The sequence below is a fragment of the Magnolia sinica genome, chromosome 11 (assembly GCF_029962835.1).
Source record: "Magnolia sinica isolate HGM2019 chromosome 11, MsV1, whole genome shotgun sequence".
Taxonomy (NCBI): Eukaryota; Viridiplantae; Streptophyta; class Magnoliopsida; order Magnoliales; family Magnoliaceae; genus Magnolia; species Magnolia sinica.
The window spans coordinates 43471571-43498186 of NC_080583.1; positions in this window are offsets into that span (position 1 = coordinate 43471571).

Below are 26616 nucleotides of genomic sequence, written 5' to 3' on the forward strand. Positions count from 1 at the left end.
GATCGAAGAGTTCCAACGTGCTTTTGGGACATCGAACGATCTCTGAATTAGGCAAATCTTGTCTCATTTGGATGCTAGACAAGTTACCATTCAAATGACCTGAAATAGTCCAAATTTTACTTCTGAATAAAGTTATGAGGGTTACTATTGGACAAGGAGATGAATGAACCATAGAGGATCGATGACTGCAATCCCACTTATGGATGAGCAAATGGTCTCAGAATACGACGATTCAAGTCAGTAATGAAAGAACACTAAAGTACCTTTCGGATGACCAAAAATTGATCCAATCCGACATCAAATGATGGAGTAATGGGTGTCTCCATTGGATCGTGCGATTTGGAAAGATTTACAATACATATTGAAAAATGATTATCATAGAGTTCCAATGTGCTTTTGAGATATCGTACTATCTCTAAATTAAGCAATTCTGGTCCCATTTGGAAGCGTGATAAGTTACCATTCCAATGAGTTGGAAATAGTTCAAATTCGAACTCTGAAGAGAGGGTTATGAGGGTCACTAACGGACAAGTAGATGAAGGAAACATTTAGGAACGACGACTGCGATCCCACTTATGGATGCGCAAATTGTATCGGAACACGATGATTCCAGTCAGGAATGAAAGAGGACTAAAGTACCTTTCAATGACGAAAAATAGACCCAACCTGATTTCAAACGATGGAGTTATGGGCACCTTCGTTGGATCACGCGATTTGGATAGATTAACAACAATATTGAAAAATGACGATCGAAGAGTTCCAACGTGCTTTTGGTATATCGAACGGTCTCTAAATTAGGCAATTCTGGTCCCATTTGGATGCTTGACAAGTTACCATTCCAATGAGCTGGAAATAGTCTAAATTCTAACTCCAAAGAGAGAGTTATGAGGGTTACTATAAGACAACAAGATGAAGGAAACATTCATGACCGACGATTGCGATCTCACTTATGGATGCTTGAATGGTCTTGGAATACGACGATTCCAGTCAGGAATGATATACCACTAAAGTACCTTTCAGATGACCAAAAATTCACCTAATCCGACATCAAACGATGGAGTTGTGGGTGTCTCTGTTTGAAAGCCCGATTTGGAAAGATTAACTATACATATTGCAAAATGACGATTGAAGAGTTCCAACGTTCTTTTGGGACATCGAAGGGTCTCTGAATTAGTCAATTCTGGTCCCATTTGGAAGCTTGACGATGTACCATTCCAATTACCTAAAATAGTCTAATTTTGACATCTGAAGAGATATATGAGGGGTACTATAGGACAAGGAGATGAAGGAACCATAGAGGACCGACGACTGTGATCCCTCTCATGGATGGTGTAAATGGTCTCGGAATACGACGATTCCACTGCGGAATGAAAGAGCACTAAAGTACCTTTCAGATGATCAAAGATTGACCCAATCTGACATCAAACGATGGAGTTCTAGGCACCTTCGTTGGATCACGTGATTTGGAAAGATTAACAATCCAAATTGAAAAATGACGATCGAAGAGTTCCAACGTGCTTTTGGGATATCGAACGGCCTTTGAATTAGGCAATTCTGGTCCCATTTGGAAGCTTGACAAGTTACCATTCCAATGACTTGAAATAGAATAAATTCGACCTCTAAAGAGAGAGAGAGTTATAGGGTTACTGTTGGACAAGGAGATGAAGGAAACATTCAGGACCGACGATTGTGATCCTACTTATGAATGCCCAAATGGTCTTGGAATGCGATCATTCCAGTCAGAAATGAGAGAGCACCAAAGGACCTTTCATATGACTAAAAATTGACCCAATCCGACATCAAACGATGGAGTTATAGGCATCTCTATTGGATCGTGTGATTTGGAAAGATTAACGTTCCATATTGAAAAATAACGATCGAAGAGTTCCAACGTGTTTTGGGATATCGAACGATCTTTAAATTAGGCAATTATGGTCCCATTTGGAAGCTTGATAAGTTACAATTCCAATGAGCTGGAAATAGTCTATATTCAAACTCTAAAGAAAGAGTTATGAGGATTTCTATAAGACAAGTAGATGAAGGAAACATTCAGGACCAACGACTGCGATCCCACTTATGGATGCCCGAATGGGCTCGGAATGCGACGATTCCACTCAGGAATGAAAGAGCACTAATGTACCTTTTAGATGACCAAAAATTGACCTAATTCGACACCAAATGATCGAGTTGTGGGCGTCTCCATTGGATTGCATGATTTGGAAAGATTAACTGTACATAATGAAAAAGGACGATCGAAGTGTTCCAACGTGCTTTTAGGACATCGAACAGTCTCTGAATTGAGGCAATTCTGGCCCCATATGGATGCTTGACAAGTTACTATTACAATGACTTGAAATAGTCTAAATTTGAGCTCTGAAGAGATTTATGAGGGTTACTATTGGACAAGGAGATGAAGGAACCAAAGAGGACCGACGGCTGCAATCCCACTTACGGATGCGCAAATGGTATCGGAATATGATGATTCCAGTCGGGAATTAAAGAGGACTAAAGTACCTTTCAGATGCCCAAAAATCAACCCAATCCGTCATCTAACGATGGAGTTATGGGCAACTTCGTTGGATCACATGATTTGGAAAGATTAACAATTCATATTGAAAAATGACGATCGAAGAGTTCCAATGTGCTTTTGGGATATCGAACGGCCTTTGAATTAGGCAATTCTGGTCCCATTTGGAAGCTTGACAAGTTACTATTCCAATGACTTGAATTAGTATAAATTCGACCTCTGAAGAGAGAGTTATGAGGGTTACTATTGGATAAGGATAAGAAGGAACCATAGAGGACCGACGACTGCGATCCCACTTACAGATGCGCATATGGTCTCAGAATACGATGATTCCAGTCATGAATGAAGGAGCACTAAAGTATCTTTCAGATTCCCAAAAATCGACCCAATCCAAGATCAAATGATGGAGTTGTGGCCGTCTCCGTTGGATAACGCAATTTGGAAAGATTACCTATCCATATTGAAAATTTACGATCAAAGAGTTCCAACGTGCTTTTGGGACATCGAACGGTCTCTAAATTAAGCAATTCTGGTCCCATTTGGAAGCTTGACAAGTTACCATTCCAATGACCCAAAATAGTCTAAATTCGACATTTGAAGAGATTTATGAGGGTTACTATTGGATAAGGTGATGAAGGAACCCTAGAGGACCAACAACTGCGATCCCACTTACGGATGCGCAAATGGTCTCTGAATACGACGATTCTAGTCAGGAATGAAAGAGCACTAAAGGACCTTTTAAGATGACCAAAAATTGACCCAATCTAACTTCAAACGATGGAGTTATGGGCATCTCCATTGGATCATGTGATTTGGAAAGATTAACAATCCATATTGAAAAATGACGGTTGAAGAGTTCCAACGTGCTTTTGGGATATCGAACGGTCTCTGAATTAGGCAATTCTGGTCCCATTTGGAAGCTTGACAATTTACCATTCCAATGACTAGAAATAATCTAAATTCGAACTCTGAAGAGAGAGTTATAGGAAAAGTACATGAAGGAAACATTCAAGACCGACGACTACAATCCCACTTAGGTATGCCCGAATGGTCTCAAAATATGACGATTCCAGTCAGGAATGAAAAAGCACTAAAGTACCTTTCAGATGACCAAAAATCCATGCAATCCAACATTAAACGATGGAGTTATGGGTGTCTCCGTTGAATGCATATTGAAAAATGACGATCGAAGAGTTCCAACATGCTTTTGGGATATAGAAAGGTCTCTTAATTAGGCAATTCTGGTCAAAAGTTGAAGCTTGACAAGTTACCATTCCAATGACCAAAACTTGTCTAAATTTGACCTCGGAAGAGAGTTATGAGGGTTACTTTTAGACAGGGAGATGAAGGAACCATACAGGACCGACGACACCAACCCCACTTATGGAAACGAAGATAGTTTCGGAATATGACGATTCCAGTCAGGAATGAAAAAGCACTAAAGTACCTTTCAGATGACCAAAAATCCATGCAATCCAACATTAAACGATGGAGTATTGGCCGTCTCCATTGGATAGTGTGATTTGGAAAGATTAACTATCCATATTGAAAAATGACAATCAAAGAGTTCCAACGTGCTTTTGGGACATCGAACAGTCTTTGAATAAGGCAATTCTGGTCCCATTTGGGAGCTCGACAAGTTACCATTCCAATGACCTGAAATAGTCTAAATTCGACCTCTGAAGAGGTTTATGAGGGTTACTATTAGACAAGGAGATGAAGTAAAAATTCAGGACAGACGATTGCGATCCCACTTGCGGATGCGCAAATGGTCTCGCAATACGACGATTCAAGTCAAGAATGAAAGAGCACTAAAGTACCTTTTAGATGACCAAAAATTGCCCCAATCCGACATCAAACGAGGGAGTTATGAGCATCTCCATTGGATTGCGCGATTTGGAAGGATTAACAATCTATATTGAAAAATGACGATCGAAGAGTTCCAACGTGCTTTTAGGATATCGAACGGCCTTTGAATTAGGCAATTCTGGTCCCTTTTGGAAGCTTGACAAGTTACCATTCCAATGACCTGAAATAGTCTAAATTCGACCTCTAAAGAGAGAGTTATGAGGGTTACTATTGGACAAGGAGATGAAGGAAACATTCAGGACCGACGACTGCGATCCCACTTACGGATGCCCAAATGGTCTCGGAATACGACGATTCCAATCAGGAATGAAAGAGCACTAAAGTACCTTTCAGATGACCAAAAATTGACCCAATCCAACATCAAATGATGGAGTTATGGGCGTCTCCATTGGATCAAGCGATTTGGAAAGATTAACAATCCATATTGAAAAATGACGATCGAAGAGTTCCAACGTGCTTTTGGGATATTGAATGGTTTCTGAATTAGGCAAGTTTGGTCCCATTTGGAAGCTTGACAAGTTACCATTCAATTGGGCTGGAAATATTCTAAATTCTAACTCTGAAGAGAGGGTTGTGAACTTACTATCGGACGAGGAGATGAAGGAAACATTCAGGACCGACGACTGCGATCCTACTTACGGATGCGCAAATGGTCTCTGAATACGACGATTCTAGTCAGGAATGAAAGAGCACTAAAGTAACTTTCAAATGACCAAAAATTGACCCAATCTAAAATCAAACGATGGAGTTATGGACGTCTCCATTGGATCATGTGATTTGGAAAGATTAACAATCCATATTGAAAAATGACGATCAGAGAGTTCCAGCATGCTTTTGGGATATCGAACGGCCTTTGAATTAGGCAATTCTGGTCCCATTTGGAAGGTTGACAAGTTACAATTCTAATGACCTAGAAATATTCTAAATTCAAACTCTAAAGAGAGAGTTATTAGAGTTACTATCTGATAAGGAGATGAAGGAAACATTCAGGACCGACGACTGTGTCCCACTTATGGATGCGCAAATGGTCTCGGAATACAACGATTCTAGTCAGGAATGAAAGGGCACTAAAGTACCTTTCAGTTGCCCAAAAATCGACCCAATCTGACATCCAATGATGGAGTTGTGGTCGTCTCCGTTGGAGAGCACAATTTGGAAGGATTAACTATCCAGTTCCAACATGCTTTTGGGACAACGAACGGTCTTTGAATTAGGCAATTCTGGTCCCATTTGGAAGCTTGACATGTTACCATTCCAATGACCAAAAATAGTCTAAATTCGACAGCTGAAGAGATTTATGAGGCTTACTATTAGACAAGGAGATGAAGGAACCATAGTGGACCGACGACTATGATCCCACTTACGGATGCGCAAATGGTCTCGGAATACGACGATTCTAGTCAGGAATGAAAGAGCATTAAAGTACCTTTCAGATGACCAAAAATTAACCCAATTTGACATGAAATGATGGAGTTGTGGGTGTCTCTGTTGGATAGCACGATTTGGAAAGATCAACTATCTATATTGAAAAATAACGATCGAAGAGTTCCAACGTGCTTTTGGGACATTAAACGATCTCTGAATTAAGGCAATTCTTGTCCCATTTGGAAGCTTGACAAGTTACCATTCCAATGACCTAAAATAGTCTAAATTTGACATCTGAAGAGATTTATGGGAGTTACTATTGGAGAAGGAGATGAAGGAACCATCGAGGACCGACGACTACGATCCCACTTATGGATGCGCAAATGGTGTCAGAATACAACGATTCCAGTCAGGAATGAAAGAGGACTAAAAGTACCTTTTAGATGACCAAAAATTGACTCAATCCAACATCAAATGATGGAGTTATGGGCAACTTCATTGGATCACGCAATTTGTAAAGATTAACAATCCATATTGAAAAATGATGATCAAAGAGTTCCAACGTGCTTTTGGGATATCAAATGGCCTTTGAATTAGGCAATTCTGGTCCCATTTGGAAGCTGGACAAGTTACCAATCCAATGACCTGAAATAGAATAAATTCGACCTCTAAAGAGAGAGTTATGTGGGTTACTGTTGGACGAGGAGATGAAGGAAACATTCAAGACCGACGACTGTGATCCTACTTACGGATGCGCAAATGGTCTCGGAATGCGACGATTCCAATTAGTAATGAAAGAGCACTAAAGGACCTTTCATATGACCAAAAATTGACCTAATCCAACATCAAATGATGAAGTTATAGGCGTCTCCATTGGATCGTGTGATTTGGAAAGATTAATATTCCATATTGAAAAATGACGATCGAAGAGTTCGAACGTGTTTTGGGATATCAAACGGTCTCTGAATTGGGCAATTCTGGTCCCATTTGGAAGCTTAAAAATTTACCATTCCATTGCGCTAGAAATAGTCTAAATTTAATGTCGGAAGAGATTTATGAGGGTTACTATTGGATAAGGAGATGAAGGAACCAAAGAGGACCGACGACTGCGATCTCACTTACGGATGCCCAAATGCTCTCGGAATACGACGATTACAGTCAGGAATGAAACAGCACTAAAGTACCTTTCAAATGCCCAAAAATTGACCCAATCCCACATCAAACGATGGAGTTGTAGGCGTCTTCGTTGGATAGCGCAATTTGGAAAGATTAACTATCCATATTGAAAAATGATGATCGAAGAGTTCCAACGAGCTTTTGGGACATCGAACGGTCTCTGAATTAGGTAATTCTGGTCCAATTTGGTAGCTTCACTAGTTTCCATTCCAATGGCCTAAAATAGTCTAAATTCGACATCTAAAGAGATTTATGTGGGTTACTATTGGACAAGGAGATGAAGGAACCATAGAGGAGCCACTTACGGATGCGCAAATGGTCTCAGAATACGACGATTTCAATCGGGAATGAAAGAGCACTAAAGTACCTTGTAGATGACCAAACATTAACTCAATCTGACATCAAATGGTGGGGTTATGCGTGTCTCCGTTGGATCGCGTGATTTAGAAAGAATAACAATCCATATTGAAAAATGACGATCCAAGAGTTCCAACGTGCTTTGGGATATCGAACGGTCTTTCTATTAGGAAAGTCTTGCCCCATTTGGAAGCTTGACAATTTACCAATCCAACGAGCTGAAAATAGTCCAAATTTGAACTCTGAAGAGAGAGTTATGAGGGTTACTATCTGACATGGATATGAAGGAAACATTCAGGACCCATGACTGCTATCCCACATATGAATGCCCGAATGGTCACGGAATAAGACAATTCTAGTAAAAAATGAAAGAGCACTAAAGTACCTTTCAGATGACCAAAACTCGACCCAATCCAACATCAAATGATAGAGTTGTGGGCGTCTTCGATAGATTACGCGATTTGGAAAGATTAACTATCCATAATGAAAAAGGACGATCGAAGAGATCCAACTTGCTTTTGGGACATCGAACGGTCTCAGAATTAATCAATTCTGGTCCTATTTGGATGCTTCACAAGTTACCATTACAATGACCTGAAATAGTTTAAATTCGAACTCTAGAGAGATTTATGAGGGTTACTATTGGACAAGGAGATGAAGGAACCATAGAGGACCGACGACTGCGATCCCACTTGCGGATGCGCAAATTATCTCAGAATACGACGATTCCAGTCAGGAATGAAAGGGCACTAGAGTACCTTTCTGTTGCCCAAAAATTGACCCAATCCGACATCAAACGATGGAGTTGTGGACGTCTCCGTTAGATAGCACAATTTCAAAACATTAACTATCCATATTGAAAAATGATGATCGAAGAGTTCCAACGTGCTTTTGGGACATCGAACAGTCTTTGAATTAGTCAATTCTGGTCCCATTTGGAAGCTTGACATGTTACCATTCCAATGACCTAAAATAGTCTAAATTCAACAACTGAAGAGATTTATGGGGCTTACTATTAGACAAGGAGTTGAAGGAACTATAGAGGATCGAGGACTGTGATCCCACTTACAGATGCGCAAATTGTCATGGAATATGACGATTCCTGTCAAAATGAAAGAGCACTAAAGTACCTTTCAGATGTCCAAAAATCGACCTAATCCGACATCAAACGAAGGAGTGGTCGGTGTCTCTGTTGGATAGCATGATTTGCAAAGATTAACTATTCATATCGAAAAATGATGATCAAAGAGTTCCAACGTGCTTTTGGGACATCGAATGATCTCTGAATTAGGCAATTCTAGTCCCATTTGGAAGCTTGACATGTTACCATTCCAATGACTTAAAATTGTATAAATTCGACATCTGAAGAGATTTATGAGGCTTACTATTGGACAAGGAGATGAAGGAAGCATAGAGGACCGATGACTGCGATCCCACTTACGGATGCGAAAATGGTCTCGGAATACAACGTTTCTAGTCAGGAATGAAAGAGCACTAAAGTACCTTTCCGATCACCAAAAATTGACCCAATTCGAAATCAAACGATGGAGTTATGGGCGTCTCCGTTGGATCGTGCGATTTGGAAAGATTAACAATCCATATTGAAAGACGACAATCGAAGAGTTCCAACGTGCTTTTGGGATATCGAACGTCCTTTGAATTAGGCAATTCTCATCCCATTTGGAAGCTTGACAAGTTACCATTCCAATGAGCTAGAAATAGTCTAAATTCGAACTCTAAAGAGAGAGTTATGAGGGTTACTATCTGACAAGTAGATGAAGGAAACATTCAGGACCGACGACTGCGATCCCACTTATGGATGCCCTAATGGTCTCGAAAAATGACGATTCCAGTCAGGAATGAAAGAGCACTAATGTACCTTTTAGATGACCAAAAGTTGACCCAATCCGACATCAAATGATCGAGTTGTGGGCGTCTCCATTGGATTGCGCGATTTGGAAAGATTAACTATAAATAATGAAAAAGGACGATCGAAGTGTTCAAACGTGCTTTTGGGACATCGAACAGTCTCTAAATTAAGGCAATTCTGGCCCCATATGGATGCTTGACAAGTTACTATTACAACGACCTGAAATAGTCTAAATTCGACCTCTAAAGAGATTTATGAGGGTTACTATTGGACAAGGAGATGAAGGAACCATAGAGAATCGATGACTACGATCCCACTTACGGATGTGCAAATGGTCTCAGAATACGAGATTCTAGTCAGGAAAGAAAGGGCACTAAAGTACCTTTCAGCTGCCCAAAAATCAACCCAATCCGACATCAAACGATGGGGAAGTGGACGCCTCTGTTAGATAGCACAATCTAGAAAGATTAACTATCCATATTGAAACATGACGATCAAAGAGTTCCAACATGCATTTGGGACATCGAACAGTCTTTGAATTAGGCAATTCCGGTCCCATTTGGAAGCTCGACATGTTACCATTCCGATGACCTAAAATTGTCTAAATTCGATATCTGAAGAGATTTTTGAGGCTTATTATTGGACAAGGAGAAGAAGGAACCATAGAGGACCGACAATTGCGATCCCACTTACAGATGCGCAAATGGTCTCGGAATACGACGATTCCAGTCAAGAATGAAAGAGCATTGAAGTAACTTTTAGATGACCAAAAATCGACCCAATCCAAAATCAAACGATGGAGTTATCGGCATCTCCTTTGGATCGTGCGATTTGGAAAGATTAACAATTCATATTGAAAAATGACGATCGAAGAGTTCCAACGTGCTTTTGAGAAATCGAACTGTCTTTAAAATAGGCAATTCTGGTCCCATTTGGAAGCTTGATAAGTTACCATTCCAATGAGCTGGAAATAGTCTAAATTCAAACTCTGAAGAGAGAGTTATGAGGGTTTACTATAGACAAGGAGATGAAGGAATCATTCAGGACCGATGACTGCGATCCCACTTATGGACGCCTGAATGGTCTAGAGTACTAAAGTACCTTTTAGATGACCAAAAATCAACCCAATCCGACATCAAACGATGGAGTTGTGTGCGTCTCCACTGGATAACGCGATTTGGAAAGATTAACTATCCATAATGAAAAGGGATGATCGAAGAGTTCCAAAGTGCTTTTGGGACGTCGAACAGTCTCTAAATTAATGCAATTCTGGTCTAGTTTGGATGCTTGACAAGTTACCATTACAATGACCTGAAATAGTCTAAATTCGACATTTGAAGAGATTTATGAGGCTTACTATTGGATAAGGAGATGAAGGACCCATAGAGGACTGATGACTGCGATCCCACTTACGGATTCGCAAATGTTCTCGGAATACGACGATTCCAGTCAGGAATGAAAGGGCACTAAAGTACCTTTCAGATGACCAAAAATTGACCCAATCCGAAATCAAATGATGGAGTTGTGGCCGTCTCTGTTGGATAGCGCGATTTGGAAAGATTAACTATCCATAATGGAAAATGACGATCCAAGAGTTCCAAGGTACTTTTAGGACATCGAACGGTCTCTGAATTATGCAATTCTGGTCCCATTTGGATGCTTGACAAGTTACCATTCCAATGACCTAAAATAGTCTAAATTTGATCTCTAAGAGAGTTATGAGGGTTACTATTATACAAGGAGATGAAGGAACCATGGAGGACCGACGATTGCAATCCCACTTACGGTTATGCAAACGGTCTCGGAATATGACGATTCATGTCAGGAATGAAAGAACACTAAAGTACCTTTCAGATGATTAAAAATTGACCCAATCAAAATCAAACGACAGAGTTGTGGGCGTCTCCGTTAGATTGTGCAATTTGGAAAGATTAACAAACCTATTGAAAAATGACGATCGAAGAGTTCCAACATGTTTTTGGGATATCGAACTGTCTCTAAATTAGGCAATTCTGGTCCCATTTGGAAGCTAGACATGTTACCATTCCATTGACTGAAAATATTCTAAATTCGACATCTGAAGAGATTTATGAGGCTTACTAATGGACAAGGAGATGAAGGAACCATTGAAGACTGACAACTGCGATCCCACTTACGGATGAACAAATGGTCTCAAAAGGCAACGATTCCAGTCAGGAATGAATGGGCACTAAAGTACCTTTGAGATGACCAAAAATTGACCCAATCCGACATCAAACGATGGAGTTGTGGGCATCTCTATTGGGTAGCACAATTTGGAAAGATTAACTATCCATATTGAAAAATTACGATCGAAGAGTTCCAATGTGCTTTTGGGACATCGAACGATCTCTAAATTAGGCAATTCTTATCCCATTTGGAAGCTTGACAAGTTACCACTCAATGAATTGAAATAGTCTAAATTCGACCTCTGAAGAGATTTATGAGGGTTAATACTGGACAAGGAGATGAAGGAACCATAGAGGAACGACGACTGCGATCCCACTTACGAATGTGCAAATGGTCTCAGAATACGACGATTCTACTCAGGAATGAAAGAGCACTATAGTACCTTTGAGATGACCAAAAATTGACCCAATCCGACATCAAACGATGGAGTTGTGGGCATCTCTATTGGGTAGCACAATTTGGAAAGATTAACTATCCATATTGAAAAATGACGATCGAAGAGGTCCAATGTGCTTTTGGGACATCGAACGATCTCTAAATTAGGCAATTCTTATCCCATTTGGAAGCTCATTCAATGAATTGAAATAGTCTAAATTCGACCTCTGAAGAGATTTATGAGGGTTACTATTGGACAAGGAGATGAAGGAACCACAGAGGACCGATAACTGCTTCCCACTTACGGATGCACAAATGGTCACGGAATACGACGATTCTAGTCAGGAATGAAAGAGCACTAAAGTACTTTTTAGATGACCAAAAATTGACCCAATCCGACATCAAACGATGGAGTTGTGAGCGTCTCCGTTGGATAGTGCAATTTGGAAAGATTAACTTTCCATATTGAAAAATGACGATCAATGAGTTCCAACATGCTTTTAGGACATCGAACGGTCTCTGAATTAGGCAGTTCTGGTCCCATTTAGAAGCTTAACAAGTTACCATTCCAATGACCTGAAATAGTATAAATTCGACCTCTGAAGAGACAGTTATGAGGGTTACAGTTGGACAAGGAGATGAAGGGAACATTCAGGACCGACGACTATGATCCTACTTATAGATGCACAAATGGTCTCGAAATGTGACTATTCCAGTCAAGAATGAAAGAGCACTAAAGGACCTTTTAGATGACTAATAATTGACACAATCCAACATCAAACGATGGAGTTATGGGCGTCTCCGTTGGATCGTGCGATTTGGAAAGATTAACAATCCATATTGAAAAATGACGATCGAAGAGTTCCATCAAGTTTTTGGGATATCAAACGGTCTCTGAATTAGTCCAATCTAGTCCCATTTGGAAGCTTGACAAGTTACTATTCTAATGAGCTAGCAATAGTCTTAATTCAAACTTTGATTACTCTAGGACAAGGAGATGAAGGAAACATTCAGGACCGACGTCTGCGATCCACTTATGGATGCCCTAATGATCTCGTAATACAACGATTCCAGTCAGGAAAGAAAGAGCACTAAATTAACTTTCAGATGACCAAAAATTGACCCAATCCGACATCAAATGATGGAGTTGTGGACGTCTCCGTTGGATAGCGCGATTTGGAAAGAATAAATATCCATATTGAAAAATGATGACTAAAGAGGTCCAACGTGCTTTTGGGACATTGAATGGTCTCTAAATTCAAAAATTCGTATCCCATTTGAAAGCTTGACAAGTTACCATTCCAATGACCTAAAATAGTCTAAATTCGACATCTGAAGAGATTTATGAGGGTAACTATTGGACATGTAGAAGAAGGAACCACAGAGGACCGACGACTGCGATCCCACTTATGGATGCGCAAATGCTCTCGAAATATGACAATTTCGGTCAGGAATGAAAGAGCACTAAAGTACCTTTCAGATGACAAAAAATCGACCCAATCCGACATTAATGATGAAGTTATGGGCATCTCCATTGGATTGCGTGATTTGGAAAGAGTAACAATCCATATTGAAAAATGACGATTGAAGAGTTCCAACGTGCTTTTGTGATATCGAACTATCTATAAATTAGGCAATTCTGGTTCCATTTGGAAGCTTGATAAGTTACCATTCCAATGAGCGGGAAATAGTGCATTTCAAACTTTGAAGAGAGATTTGTGAGGGTTACTATCGGACAAGTAGATGAAGGAAACATTTAGGACCGATGACCGCGATCCCACTTACAGTTGCGAAATGGTCTCAGTATACGATGATTTCAGTTAGGAATGAAAGAGGACTAAAGTACCTTTAAGATGACCAAAAATCAGCACAATCCGACTTCAAATGATGGAGTTATGGGCATCTTCATTGGATCACACCATTTAGAAAGATTAACAATCCATATTGAAAAATTACGATCGAAGAGTTCCAATGTGCTTTGGGGATATCGAACGGCCTTTGAATTAGGCAATTCTGGTCCCATTTGGAAGCTTGACAAGTTACCATTCTAATGAGCTGGAAATAGTCTAAATTTGAACTCTGAAGAGAGAGTTATGAGGGTTAAGGGTTACTATAGGACAAGGAGATGAAGGAAACATTTAGGACCGACGATTGCGATCCCACTTAAGGATGCCCAAATGGTCTTGGAATACGATGATTCTAGTCAGGAATGATATAGCACTAAAGTACCTTTTAGATGATAAAAAATTGACCCAATCTGACATCAAACGATGGAGTTGTGGGCGTCTCTATTGGATAGCGCGATTTGGAAAAATTAACTATTCATATTGAAAAATGACGATCGAACAGTTCCAACATGCTTTTGGGACATCGAACGGTCTCTGAATTAGGCAATTCGGGTCTCATTTGGAAGCTTGACAAGTTCCCATTCCAATGACCTAAAATAGTCTAAATTTGACATCGGAAGAGATTTATGAGGGTTAATATTGGACAAGGAGATGAAGGAACCATAGAGGACCGTTGACTGCAATCCCACTTACGGATGCGTAAATGCGCCCGAAATATGATGATTCCATTCAGGAATGAAAGAGCACTAAAGTACCTTTTAGATGCCTAAAAAATGGACCCAATCCGACATCAAACGATGGAGTTGTGGGCATCTCCATTCGATAGGGCAATTTGGAATGATTAACTATCCATATTGAAAAATGATGATCGAAGAGTTCCAACGTGCTTTTATGGCATCGAACGATCTTTGAATTAGGGTATTCTGGTCCCATTTGGAAGCTTAACAACTTACCATTCCAGTGACCTAAAATAGTTAAAATTCGACATCTGAAGAGATTTATGAGGCTTATTATTAGACAAGTAGAAGAAGGAACCGTAGAGGACCGATGACTGCGATCCCACTTACGGATGCACAAATGGTCTCGGAATATGACGATTTTACTCAGGAATGAAAGAGCACTAAAGTACCTTTCAGATGACCAAAAATCGACCCAATCCGACATCAAACGATGGAGTTCTGGGACCTTCGTTGGATCACGCAATTTGGAAAGATTAACAATCCATATTGAAAAATGATGATCGAAGAGTTCCAACGTGCTTTTGGGATATCGAACGGCCTTTCAATTAGGCAATTCTGGTCCCATTTGAAAGCTTGACAAGTTACCATTCCAATGACCTGAAATAGAATAAATTTGACCACTAAAGAGAGAGTTATGAGGGTTACTGTTGGATAAGGAGATGAAGGAAACATTCAAGACCGATGACTGCGATCCTACTTAAGGATGCACAATGGTCTCGGAATGTGACGATTCCAGTCAGGAATGAAAGAGCACTAAAAGGACCTTTCAGATGACCAAAAATTGACCCAATCCGACATCAAATGATGGCGTTATGGGTGTCTTCCTTGGATTGCACGATTTGTAAAGATTAACTATCCTTATTGAAAAATGACAATCCAAGAGTTCCAACGTGCTTTCGGATATCGAACGGTCTTTGTATTAGGAAATTCTGGTCCCATTTGAATGCCTGAAAAGTTACCATTCCAATGAGTTGGAAATAGTCCAAACTCGAACTCTGAAGAGAGAGTTATAAGGGTTACTATCTGACAAGGAGATGAAGGAAACATTCAGGACCGATGACTGCGATCCACTTATGGATGCCTGAATGGTAATGGAATAAGACAATTCTAGTCAGGAATGAAAGAGCACTAAACTACCTTTTAGATGACCAAAAATCGACCCAATCCGACATCAAACGACGGAGTAGTGTCCGTCTCCGTGGGATTGCACAATTTGGAAAGATTAACTGTCCAAAATGAAAAAGGATGATCGAAGAGTTCCAACGTGCTTTTGGGACATCGATCGGTCTTTGAATTAAGCAATTCTGGTCCCACTTGAATGCTTGACAAGTTAACATTACAATGACCTAAAATAGTCAAAATTCAACCTCTGATAAGATTTATGAGGGTTACAATTGGACAAGGAGATGAACGAACCAAAGTGGACTGACGACTGCAATCCCACTTACGGATGCGCAAATGGTATCAGAATATGACGATTCTAGTCAGGAATGAAAGAGGACTAAAGTACCTTTCAGATGACCAAAAATCGACCCAATCCAACATCAAACGATGGAGTTATGGGCAGCTTCGTTGGATTACGCAATTTGGAAAGATTAACAATCCAAATTAAAAAAAGACGATCGAAGAGTTCCAACGTGCTTTTGGGATATCGAACAGCCTTTGAATTAGGCAATTATGGTCCCATTTGGAAGCTTGACAAGTTACCATTCTAATGACTTGAAATAGTATAAATTCGATCTCTGAAGAGAGAGTTATGAGGGTTACTATTGGATAAGGAGAACACGGAACCATAGAGGACCGACGACTGCAATCCCACTTATGGATGAGCAAATGCACTTGGAATACGACGATTCCAGTCACGAATGAAAGAGCACTAAAGTATCTTCCAGATTCCCAAAAATAAACCCAATCCAACATCAAACAATGGAGTTGTGACCGTCTTCGTTGGATAGTGCAATTTGGAAAGATTAACTATCTATATTAAAAAATGACAATTGAAGAGTTCCAACATGCTTTTAGGACATCGAACGGTCTCTGAATTAGGCAATTCTAGTCCAATTTGGAAGCTTGACAAGTTACCATTCCAATGACCTAAAATAGTCTAATTTCGACATCTGAAGAGATTTATGAGGGTTACTATTGGACAAGGAGATGAAGGAACCATAGTGGACCGACAACTGTGATCCCACTTACAGATGCGCAAATGGCCTCGAAATACGACGATTCCATTCAGGAATGAAAGAGCACTACAGTGCCTTTCAGATGACCAAAAATTGACCCAATCGAAAATCAAACGATGGAGTTAGGGGCGTCTCCGTTGGATCTACGATTTGGAAAGATTAACAATCCATATTGAAAAATGACGATAGAAGAGTTCCATCGTGCTTTTGGGATATCGAATGGCCTTTGAATTAGGCAATTCTGGTCCCATTTGGAAGCTTGACAAGTTACCATTCCAATGAGCTAGAAATATTCTATATTCAAACTCTGAAGAGAGAGTTATGAGTGTTACTATCGGACAAGGAGATGAAGGAAACATTTAAGAACGAGGACTGCGTCCCACTTACGGATGCACAAATGGTCTCGGAATGCGACGATTCCAGTCAGGAATGAAAGGGCACTAAAGAACTTTTCAATTGCCCCAAAATTGACCCAATCAAATGATGGAGTTGTGGGTGTCTCAGTTGGATAGCACGATTTAGAAAGATTAACTATCCATATTGAAAAATGATGATCAAAGAGTACCAATGTGCTTTTGGGACATCAAACGATCTCTGAATTAATGGAATTCTTGTCCCACTTGGAAGCTTGACAAGTTACCATTACAATGAACTGAAATAGTCTAAATTCAACCTCTGAAGAGATTTATGGGGGTTGCTATTGGAGAAGGAGATGAAGGAACCATCGAGGACCGACGACAGCGATCCCACTTACAGAGGCATAAATGGTCTCGGAATACGACGATTCTAGTCAGGAATGAAAGAGGACTAAAGTCCCTTTTAGATGACCAAAAATTGACTCAATCCGACATCAAATGATGGAGTTATGGGCAGCTTCGTTGGATCACACGATTTGGAAAGATTAACTATCCATATTGAAAAATGACAATTGAAGAGTTCCAACGTGCTTTTGGGATATCGAACGGTCTCTGAATTACGCAATTCTGGTCCCATTTGGAAGCTTAGCAAGTTACCATTCCAATGAGCTAGAAATAGTCTAAATTCGACATCAGAAGAGATTTATGAAGGTTACTATTGGACAAGGAGATGAAGGAACCATAGAGGACCGACGATTGCGATCTTACTTACGGATGTGCAAATGCTCTCGAAATACGATGATTATAATCAGGAATGAAGAAGCACTAAATTACCATTCAAATGCCCAAAAATCAACCCAATCCCACTTCAAAAGACGAAGTTGTGGGCGTCTTCATTGGATAGCGCAATTTGGAAAGATTAACTATCCATATTGCAAAATGACAATCGAACAGTTCCAACGGTCTCTAAATTAGGCAATTCTGGTCCCAATTGGAAGCTTGACAAGTTACCATTCCAATGACCTAAAATCGTCTAAATTCGACATCTAAAGAGATTTATGAGGGTTACTATTGGACAAGGAGATGAAGGAACCATAGAGGACCCACTTACAGAAGCGCAAATGGTCTAGGAATATGATGATTTCAATCAGGAATGAAGGAGCACTAAAGTACCTTTCCGATGACCAAAAATTGTTCCAATCTGACATCAAACGATGGAGTTATGTGCGTCTCCGTTAAATCATTTGATTTGGAAAGATTAACAATCTATATTGCAAAATGATGATCCAAGAGTTCCAATGTGCATTGGGATATCAAACTGACTTTGTATTAGGAAATTCTTGGCCCATTTGGAAGCCTGACAATTTACCATTCCAATGAGCTGGAAATAGTCCAAATTTGAACTTTGAAGAGAGAGTTATGAGGGTACTATCTGACAAGGAGATGAAAGAAACATTCAGGACCGACGATTGTGATCCCACTTATGGATGCCCGAATGGTCACAGAATAAGACGATTCCAGTCAGGAATGAAAGAGCACTAAAGTACCTTTCAGATGACCAAAACTCGACCCAATCCGACATCAAACGATGGAGTTGTGGGCATCTACGTTTGATTGCATGATTTAGAAAGATTAACTATCCATAATTAAAAAAGGACGATCGAAGAGTTCCAAATTGCTTTTGGGACATCGAACAGCCTCAAAATTAAGCAATTCTGGCCCCATTTGGGTGCTTGACAAGTTACCATTACAATGACCTGAAATAGTCTAAATTCGAATTCTAAAGAGATTTAAAGGGTCACTATTGGACAAGGAGATGAAGGAACCATAGAGGACTGACGACTGCTATCCCACTTACAGATGCTCAAATTGTCTCGGAATACGACGATTCCAGTCAGGAACGAAAGGGCACTAAAGAACCTTTCAGTTGCCCAAAAATCAACCCAGTCTGACATCAAACGATGGATATGTGGACGTCTCCATTGGATAGTAAAATTTGGAAAGATTAATTATGCATATTGAAAAATGACGATCGATGAGTTTCAACATGCTTTTGGGAAATCAAATGATCTCTGAATTAGGCAATTCTGGTCTCATTTAGAAGCTTGACATGTTACCATTCCAATGACCTAAAATTGTCTAAATTCAACAACGGAAGAGATTTACGAGGCTTACTATTGGAGAAGGAGTTGAAGGAACTATAGAGGACTGACGACTGTGATCCTACTTATGGATGCGCAAATAGTCTCGGAATACGATGATTCCAACCAGAATGAAAGAGCACTAAAGTACCTTTCAGATGACCAAAAATTGACCCAATCTGACATCAAACGATGGAGTTGTGGGTGTCTCCGTTGGATAGTGCGATTTGTAAAGATTAACTATCCATATTAAAAAATGACGATTGAAGAGTTCCAACGTGCTTTGGGGACATTGAACGATCTCTGAATTAGGCAATTCTGGTCCCATTTGGAAGCTTGATAAGTTACCATTACAATAAACTGAAATAGTCTAAATTCAACCTCTGAAGAGATTTATGGGGGTTACTATAGGACAAGGAGATGAAGGAACCATTATGGACCGACGACTGTGATTCCACTTACGGATGCGCAAACGGTCTCGAAATACGACAATTCAAGTCAGGAATGAAAGAGCACTAAAGTACCTTTCAAATGACCAAAAATTGACCCAATCCGAAATCAAATGACGGAGTTATGGGCGTCTCCATTGGATCGAGCAATTTAGAGAAATTAACAATCCATATTGAAAAATGACGATCGAAGAGTTCCAACATGCTTTTGGGTTATCGGACGACCTTTGAATTAGGCAATTCTGGTCCCATTTAGAAGCTTGACAAGTTAACGTTCCAATGAGCTAGAAATAGTCTAAATCAAACTCTGAAGAGAGAGTTTTGAGGGTTACTATAAGACAAGGAGATGAAGGAAACATTCAGGACCAACTACTGCGACCCCACTTATGGTTGCCCGAATGTCTCAGCATACGACGATTCCAGTCAGGAACGAAAAAGCGCTAAAGTACCTTTCAGATGACGAAAAATCAACCTAATCGAACATTAAACGATGTAGTTATGGGCGTCTCTGTTGGATAGCACGATTTTGAAAGATTAACTATCCATAATGAAAAATGACGATCAAAGAGTTTTGAGGTGATTTTGGGACATCGACCGGCCTCTAAATTAGGCAATTCTGGTCCCATTTTGAGGCTTGACATGTTAGCATTCCAATGAAATGAAATGAAATAGTCTAAATTTGATCTCTGAAGAGAGTTATGAGGGTTACTATTGGATAAGGAGATGAAGGAACCATAGAGGGTCGACGACTGCGATCCCACTTACGGTTGCGCAAACGGTCTCAGAATACGACGATTCAAGTCAGGAATGAAAGAGCACTAAAATACCTTTTAGATGACCAAAACTCGACCCAATCCGAAATCAAACGATGGAGTTATGGTCGTCTCTGTTGGATCATGTGATTTGAAAAGTTTTACAATCCATATTGAAAAATGACGATCGAAGAGTTCCAACGTTCTTTTGGGATATCGAACTATCTCTAAATTAGGCAATTCTGGTCCCATTTGGAAGCTTGATAAGTTACCATTCCAAGGAGCTGGAAATACTCTAAATTCAAACTCTGAAGAGAGAGTTATGAGGGTTACTAAAGGACAAGCAGATGAAGGAAACATTTAGGACAGATGACAGCGATCCCACTTATAGATGCCCGAATGTTCTCAGAATATGACGATTCCAATCAGGAACGAAAGAGCACTAAAGTACCTTTTAGATGACCAAAAATCGACCCAATCCGACTTTAAATGATTAAGTTATGGGCGTCTCTGTTGGATAGTGCGATTTGGAAAGATTAACCATCCATAATGAAAAAGGACGATCGAGGAGTTCCAACGTGCTTTTGGGACATCGAATAGTCTCTGAATTAAGGCAATTCTGGTCCCATTTGGATGCTTGACAAGTTACCATTCCAATGACCTAAAATAGTCTAAATTCAACAATGGAAGAGATTTATAAGGCTTACTATTAGACAAGGAGTTAAAGGACCTAAGAGGACCGACGACTACGATCCCACTTACGGATGCGAAAATGGTCTCGGAATACGATGATTCCAATCAGAATGAAAGAGCACTAAAGTACCTTTCAGATGACCAAAAATTGACCCAATCTGACATCAAACGATGGAGTTGTGGGCGTCTCTGTTGGATAGCGCAATTTACAAAGATTAACTATCCATATTGAAAAATGAAGATCACAAAGTTCCAACGTGCTTTTGGGACATCGAACGATCTCTGAATTAGGAAATTCTGGTCCCATTTGGAAGCTTGACACGTTACCATTACAATCAACTGAAATAGTCTAAATTCGACCTCTGAAGAGATTTATGGGGATTACTATTGGACAAGGAGATGAAGGAACCAATGTGGACCGAGGACTACGATTCAACTTACGGATGTGCAAATGGTCTCGGAATACGAAAATTCGAGTCAGGATTGAAAGAGCACTAAAGTACCTTTCAGATGACCAAAAATCGACCCAATCCGAAATCAAACGATGGAGTTATGGGCGTCTCCATTGGATCGAGCGATTTGGAAAAGTTAACAATCCATATTGAAAAATGACGATCGAAGAGTTCCAACATGCTTTTGGGATATCGAACGGCTTTTGAATTAGGCAATTCTGGTCCCATTTAGAAGCTTGACATGTTACCATTCCAATGAGCTAGAAATAGTCTAAATACGAACTCTGAAGAGGGAGTTATGAGGGTTACTATAGGACAATGAGATGAAGGAAACATTTAGGACCGACTACTGCGATCCCACTTATGGATGACCGAATGGTCTAGGAATATGACAATTCCAATCAGGAATGAAAGATTTTGAAAGATGACCAAAAATCAACCTAATCCGACATCAAATGATGTAGCTGTGGGCGTCTCCATTGGATAGCGCGATTTTGAAAGATTAACTATCCATAATAAAAAAATGACGATCAAAGAGTTCCAAGGTGATTTTGGGACATCGAACGGTCTCTGAATTAGGCAATTCTGGTCCCATTTTGATGCTTGACAAGTTACCATTCCAATGAAATGAAATAGTCTAAATTTGATCTCTGAAGAGAGTTATGAGGGTTACTATTGGACAAGGAGATGAAGGAACCATAGAGGGCTGACGACTGCGATCCCGCTTACGGTTGTGCAAATGGTCTCGGAATACGACGATTCAAGTCAGGAATGAAAGAGCACTAAAGTATCTTTTAGATGACTAAAACTCGACCTAATCTGAAATCAAACGATGGAGTTATGGTCGTCTCCATTGGATCCTGCGATTTGGAAAGATTTACAATCCATATTGAAAAATGACGATCGAAGAGTTCCAACGTTCTTTTGGGATATCGATCTGTCTCTAAATTAGGCAATTCTGGTCCCATTTAGAAGCTTGATAAGTTATCATTCCAAGGAGCAGGAAATAGTCTAAATTCAAACCCTAAAGAGAGAGTTATGAGGGTTACTAAAGGACTAGGAGATGAAGGAAACATTTAGGACCGATGACTGCGATCCCACTTATGGATGCCTGAATGTTCTCAGAATACGACGATTCCAGTCAGGAATGAAAGAGCACTAAAGTACCCTTTAGATGACCAAAAATTGACCCAATCTGACTTCAAACGATTAAGTTATGGGCGTCTCCGTTGGATAGTGTGATTTGGAAAGATTAACTATCCATAATGAGAAAGGACGATCGAGGAGTTCCAACGTGCTTTTGGGACATCAAATAGTCTCTGAATTAAGGCAATTCTGGTCCCATTTGGATGCTTGACAAGTTACCATTCCAATGACCTAAAATAGTCTAAATTCAACAAGAATAGATTTATGAGGCTTACTATTAGACAAGGAGTTGAAGGAACTACAGAGGACCGACGACTGTGATCCCACTTACGGATGCGCAAATGGTCTCGGAATACAATGATTCTAGTCAGAAATGAAAGGGCACTAAAGTACCTTCCAGATGACCAAAAATTGACCAAATCTGACTTCAAATGATGGAGTTGTGGGCGTCTCCGTTGGATAATGCTATTTGGAAAGATTAAACTATCCATATTGAAAAATGATGAACGAAGAGTTCCAATGTTCTTTTGGGACATCGAACGTTCTCTGAATTAGCCAATTCTAGTCCCATTTGGAAGCTTGACACGTTACCATTACAATCAACTGAAATAGTCTAAATTCGACCTCTAAAGAGATTTATGGGGATTACTATTGGACAAGGAGATGAAGGAACCATTTTGGACCGATGACTACGATTCCACTTAGGGATGCGTAAATGATCTCGGAATACGACAATTCGAGTCAGGAATGACAGAGCACTAAAGTACCTTTCAGATGACCAGAAATCGACCCAATCCGAAATCAAACGACGAAGTTATGGGCGTCTCTGATGGATCGAGCGATTTGGAGAAATTAACAATCCATATTGACAAATGACGATCAAAGAGTTCCTACATGCTTTTAGGATATCGAACGGCATTTGAATTAGGCAATTCTGGTCCCATTTAGAAGCTTGACAAGTTACCATTCCAATGAGCTAAAAATAGTCTAAATACGAACTCTGAAGAGAGACTTATGAGGGTTACTATAAGATAAGGAGATGACGGAAACATTCAGGACCGACTACTGGGATAGACTTATGGATGCCCAAATAGTCTCGGAATACGACGATTCCGATCAGGAATGAAAAAGTGCTAAAGAATCTTTCAGATGACCAAAAATCAACTTAATCCGACGTCAAATGATGTAGTTGTTGGCGTCTCCGTTGGATAGCGTGATTTTGAAAGATTAACTATCCACAATGAAAAATGACAATCAAAGAGTTCCAAGGTGATTTTGGGACATTGAACGATCTCTGAATTAGGCAATTCTGGTCCCATTTTGATGCTTGACAAGTTACCATTCCAATGAAATGAAATAGCCTAAATTTGATCTTTGAAGAGAGTTATGAGGGTTACTATTGGACAAGGAGATGAAGGAACCATAGAGGGCCGACGACTGCAATCCCGCTTACGGTTGTGCAAATGGTCTCGGAATACGATGATTCAAGTCAGGAATGAAAGAGCACTAAAGTACCTTTTAGATGACTAAAACTAGACCCAATCCAAAATCAAACGATGGAGTTATGGTCATCTCCATTGGATCGAGCGATTTGAAAAGATTTACAACCCATATTGAAAAATGATGATCGAAGAGTTCCAACGTTCTTTGGGGATATCGATCTCTCTAAATTAGGCAATTCTGGTCCCATTGGGAAGCTTGATAAGTTACCATTCCAAGGAGCTAGAAATAGTCTAAATTCGAACTCTGAAGAGAGAGTTATGAGGGTTACTAAAGGACAAGGAGATGAAGGAAACATTTAGGACAGATAACAGCGATCCCACTTATAGATGCCCGAATGTTCTCAGAATACGACGATTCCAGTCAGGAACGAAAGAGCACTAAAGTACCTTTTAGATGACTAAAAATTGACCCAATTCGACTTTAAACGATTAAGTGATGGGCGTCTCCGTTGGATAGTGCGATTTGGAAAGATTAACTATCCATAATGAAAAATTACGATCGAGGAGTTCCAACGTGCTTTTGGGACATCGAATAGTCTCTGAATTAAGGCAATTCTAGTCCCATTTGGATGCTTGACAAGTTACCATTCCAATGACCTAAAATAGTCTAAATTCAATAATGGAAGAGATTTATGAGGCTTACTATTAGACAAGGAGTTGAAGGAACTAAGAGGACCGACGACTACGATCCCACTTACGGATGCGGAAATGGTCTCAGAATACGATTATAATCAGAATGAAAGAGCACTAAAGTACCTTTTAGATGACCAAAAATTGACCCAATCTGACATCAAACGATAGAGTTGTGGGTGTCTCTATTGGATAGTGCGATTTACAAAGATTAACTATCCATATTGAAAAATGAAGATCGCAGAGTTTCAACGTGCTTTTGGGACATCGAACGATCTCTGAATTAGGCAATTCTGGTCCCATTTGGAAGCTTGACAAGTTACCATTCCAATGAGCTAGAAATAGTCTAAATACGAACTCTGAAGAGAGAGTTATGAGGGTTACTATAGGACAATGAGATGAAGGAAACATTTAGGACCGACTACTGCGATCCCACTTATAGATGACCGAATGGTCTTGGAATACGACAATTCCAGTCAGGAATGAAAGATTTTGAAAGATGACCAAAAATCAACCTAATCCGACATCAAATGATGTAGTTGTGGGCGTCTCCATTGGATAGCGCGATTTTGAAAGATTAACTATCCATAATAAAAAAATGATGATCAAAGCGTTCCAAGGTGATTTTGGGACATCGAACGGTCTCTGAATTAGGCAATTCTGGTCCCATTTTGATGCTTGACAAGTTACCATTCCAATGAAATGAAATAGTCTAAATTTGATCTCTGAAGAGAGTTATGAGGGTTACTATTGGACAAGGAGATGAAGGAACCATAGAGGGTCGACGACTGCGATCCTGCTTACGGTTGTGCAAATGGTCTTAGAATATGACCATTCAAGTCAAGAATGGAAGAGCAGTAAAGTACCTTTTAGATGACTAAAACTCGACCCAATCCGAAATCAAACGATGGAGTTATGGTCATCTCCGTTGGATTGTACGATTTGGAAAGATTTACAATCCATATTGAAAAATGACGATCGAAGAGTTCCAACGTTCTTTTGGGATATCGATCTGTCTCTAAATTAGGCAATTCTGGTCCCATTTAGAAGCTTAATAAGTTATCATTCCAAGGAGCAAGAAATAGTCTAAATTTGAACCCTGAAGAGAGAGTTATGAGGGTTACTAAAGGACTAGGAGATGAAGGAAACATTTAGGACCGATGACAACGATCCCACTTATGGATGCCTGAATGTTCTCAGAATACGACGATTCCAGTCAGGAAGGAAAGAGCACTAAAGTACCTTTTACATGACCAAAAATTGACCCAATCTGACTTGAAACGATTAAGTTATGGGCGTCTCCGTTGGATAGTGCGATTTGGAAAGATTAACTATCCACAACGAGAAAGGACGATCGAGGAGTTCCAACGTGCTTTTGGGACATCAAATAGTCTCTAAATTAAGGCAATTCTGGTCCCATTTGGATGCTTGACAAGTTATCATTCCAATGACCTAAAATTGCCTAAATTCAACAACGGAATAGATTTACGAGGCTTACTATTAGACAAGGAGTTGAAGGAACTATAGAGGACCGACGACTATGATCCCACTTACAGATGCGCAAATGGTCTCGGAATACGATGATTCGAATCAAAATAAAAGAGCACTAAAGTACCTTTTAGATGACCAAAAATTGACCCAATCTGACATCAAATGATGGAGTTGTGGGCGTCTCTGTTGGATAGCGCAATTTGCAAAGATTAACTATCCATATTGAAAAATGACGATCAAAGAGTTCCAACGTGCTTTTGGGACATCGAACGTTCTCTGAATTAGGCAATTCTGGTCCCATTTGGAAGCTTGACACGTTACCATTACAATCAACTGAAATAGTCTAAGTTCGACCTCTGAAGAGATTTATGGGGGTTACTATTGGACAAGGAGATGAAGGAACCATTTTGGACCGACGACTACGATTCCACTTACGGATGCGCAAACGGTCTCGAAATACGACAATTCGAGTCAGGAATGAAAGAGC